We start from the raw sequence: 3,938 nt of genomic DNA, 5'->3' as shown, positions 1-3,938 counted from the left end.
GCCGGAATGATGACTTCCGGGACCACATTCCATGCCCTTTGGGTGATAATTGGTACCAAAGGAGGAGAGGCGAGAATGTTCAACCTTTGGTGCAAAAGCTTGACCTCTCGAAGACATCCCTCTAGTCCCACCGTCAAATGATTAATACGGTCGACCAATGCTTCTTCCACGCCCGTCATCTCATCAATGGCCTCTCTTAAGGCGTAAACGTAGTTCACAAGAGAATCTTCAACCGTTGATGACCTCCTCCCTTGTCGGTTGTTCCTGGAGTGCAACGAAGATGTTCCGCTAGTTCTGCTCACCATTCTGAGAAAACAGACCGAAAAGAGTTCAATTTTTACGGAATAGTACCTCGGACACGGCCCCGTGCTCAGTGAGCACGGCCCCGTGTTCAGATGTCTGCAGATTTTTGGGATAAGGAATCTTGGAGTTTTAAATTATTTTCAAGGTTTTCAAAGCATTTTTAAGCAGAAATAACTTAAAACACTGTTGTAGAACTTATTTTTAACAAGATTCCTTGAACAAAAATCTATCAAACATCACCTTAAAGCTTGGAATCATGGTGATTTCAAGCTCTAATGGAGGTATTGAGTGAAAAATTGGTGGACACGGGGGCGTGCTGACCTGGACACGGCCCCGTGTCTAGAGGTTGTTTATGAAGTTTTGTCTATTTCTAAGGAACTTATCCTGATCGGGCGGTTCCTTACTGGATGGAACAACCCAAAGTGCCTGAGATATCTTAATTGCTCTAGATTAAGACGAGAACGCAAGAGGTTGTCGGTGAGGGTGATTCCTGTGCTAAATGTAGGTGGATAAGTCCAACCCTTTCCCGGACTCTCGTTAAAGAAGGTGTATGCCGAATCGCTCAGGTCTATGTATGCACCGAACGAAGTCGATGGAGAGTCCTTCATGGCACAATCGACACAGGGATGACTATCGCCCAAGTCTTCGCTAGAGTTAGAGGTAATATCGGGAACAACGAAGTTGTTTTTATTCGAATGCGATCCCAACAATTCTTCTTGGGTATCGTCTTGAGATGAATTATTGGTATCCATCTTAAGTTCTTTTAACCAATTAAGAATTAGATCTTCCAATTGAAATAGTTCATCAAGAAGCATTTCTCCTAGAAGGTCCGGTTGAGAGCATTCGAGGGAGAGATAGGGATTATTTTTACTTTCGCCCCTCTTAAGGCTACAGGAAAACAATGGGTCTATATAATGGGGCTTACAATTTAGAAAATAACATTCTAAATCTTTATGAGGGCCACCACATATTTGACACCACGTACCATAAGAGTGCCGAAAGTAAAAAATATCAGTATCACTCATGTTTGTGTCAGAAATTACCAACTGTCGGGATCTTACGGTTCTGTTTTCAGTAACTGAAACTTGGGCACGGGGCGTGTTGAGTGGGCACGGCCCCGTGTTCAGCTTACTATCTGACTTAAAACAGGATTGCCAGTTCCAAAGATTGGGCACGGGGCGTGTTCAGCGAGCACGGCCCGTGCTGAGTTCTGCAGAAGCTGAAAAATTAAGAAAATCCTAAAAAAATGAAAAATTAGAAAAAACGATTAGGTCGTTGATTCCTAACTTTCTTAAAATCCTTGTGTCCCTGGCAACGGCGCCAAAAACTTGATGCGTGTGAAGAGTCGTATAGTTTTTAATGTATATTTTAAGCCCTTTAACACTTTTTAGCCAAGTTTTAAATTTATAAAACACGATATTTACTAACACTAAACACACATATGGGCAAGTGCACCCATCGTGAGCGTAGTATAGTGTTGGTAAGATATCGAGTGTAACGACTCTCGCCAAAATTATTATTTCTTATTTTATTATGTTCAATAGGAAACCCTAATTGAGACCCCCAAGTAATATTGCATGGCCCCTAAAATTTTCAAAACAGTTGGAATCAGGATCAGGGCCCCCTAAAACTCAGGGGGGTATTCCCTAATTAGTATTATCTAAACAGTTCGCTGTAGAAATCGAATTTTAACAAACCGTCGACTCACCCAAGCTAGTTAGACAGGAGGCAACCCTATGCTAGAGGGGGTGCCCTCACGCCACGCTACAGGCTTTCGCGCCACGCGAGGGAGCCAATTTTTCAGTATAAATGTAGGGCATTGGCACTTGCATTTTGGTGTTGGTTCGACGTTAAAATTCAAATTGTACGCTGAGATATCGTCCGTTTAGTTCAAAAACACACACAAGCACGAAATTCTGCCGCGATAACAGGGTAATAACTCGATCACTGCTACGATTCAATGTCCAGTCGATAAAAACCAGTCCGATGAATGTTTAAGTGTTGCCCATATTTGGGCTATACTTTGTCATTCGTCGTGAAGGTTTTGATCTCGTGAGTTGTCGTAAAAGTTGTATTAAGTTACTGACCTAGTTTTCGTGTGCATTGTTATTTGAATTAGGTTAACCAGGCTAAAATCAGTAGGTGAAACTCATCCCGTCTAAATCTGCAATGTGAGTCATTCTTTTTTTATCAAAGTGCTTTACAAAACCCTAAATGTTTTCCAGTTATAATTACAGGGATTAAGTCTTTGTAGTCTTCAATTACTGCCGGTATGTGGGGTTTTGTATACATTACTTGATACCCGTCACCATTGGACATCGGGTTAGCCAATGGGTGATCTGACCATAGTCACAGACACTGTCAAGTGACAAATACCGATTTGGGGTAATTGGTTGATAGAAACATTGTAATCACCCTTAATACTGTATATTATAACAATGCGTATTTTGTGCAACTTGAATGACTCGCCAGTATTCCTTGCTGATAAAACCTTTTTAAAACATGTTTCAGGTGACCTACTGTAAATCAAGGGAAAGTGCTACGGAGCACCAACAAGCTTAAAGTAGTGGCTCAATAAAATAAATAAACATGTTTTGTAAAATCAGGGATTCCTCGTGAAATTCCTTTTATTGTAAATTACGGGGTTTGTCCCGAACTATGAAATAAAATAAATTGAGCATTTTCACGTTTAAAAAGATCCTGTTAAAATTTCTGCTGCCAAAATAAGCAATACCACGGGTTTCTGTCCCGCGGCTCCTGAAACGGGTAAAACTGGGTCGGGGGCCGTGACAGAAAAAGGTGGTATCAGAGCCACTGATTTAAGCAAATTGAGTATTTAGAAATACTTAATTTTTCTGATTGCCATTCTGTGATTCTGTAAAAAAAAATTCACAAAATTTTAACTTAGAATTTTGTGTGTGTCTTCGTGTGTGCGAACAGCATGAATGAACTATCAGAAGCCCTTCAAAACTTTACTATCCACACCACAGATATGGATACCACTGGTACTTTCATGGGCTACCAGGCGGATACCGAAGAGCCAATGGTGTTCCGGGCCCAACCGCAGGAGAAACCCAAGACGAAAAAGAGACGAAGGTTTGTAGGCTGGAGGCGTGTGCGTAGAAAGAAACCAGCGGTACAGAAAGTTACAAAGACGGAGGATCCGAAAGACAAGGGGAAGGGAATAGAGATCGGGGAAAGTTCCAGACAAGCCCAGGGAATGCCATCCTGGGAGGAGTTGGATCGTAAACTGGCACTTAGCGACCTCATCGGACCTGCCGATGAAAACCTCTTTAATTACCCAGTTGAATCACTACTTCCCGTTAATCTAGAGCCTGCTATCCCAGATCCCATTGTCAACCCCCGACCTCTACCAGGAGCACTGGAAGAATGGTGGACCACTGACTGGCAATTTCAGAATCTTATAAATAACCCTAACACCTTTTTCCCTCAGTTCGACCTGGAACCTGCACCTAACCCACCGATGAGCAATGAGAACTTGGCTGAACTCCGCCATTATGGCGAGGAGCTAGTAGACGCAGGAAATAGAATCCGGGAAGTGGGAGAACAGATCTCCGGGAAATACGACCAGAGGGAACATCGTTTCTGAAGTGCCAGCTAACGGGGATCGTATG

The sequence above is a fragment of the Helianthus annuus genome, chromosome 2 (genome assembly GCF_002127325.2).
Source record: "Helianthus annuus cultivar XRQ/B chromosome 2, HanXRQr2.0-SUNRISE, whole genome shotgun sequence".
NCBI classification, from domain to species: Eukaryota; Viridiplantae; Streptophyta; class Magnoliopsida; order Asterales; family Asteraceae; genus Helianthus; species Helianthus annuus.
Note: the sequence above shows the minus strand (reverse complement) of the source record.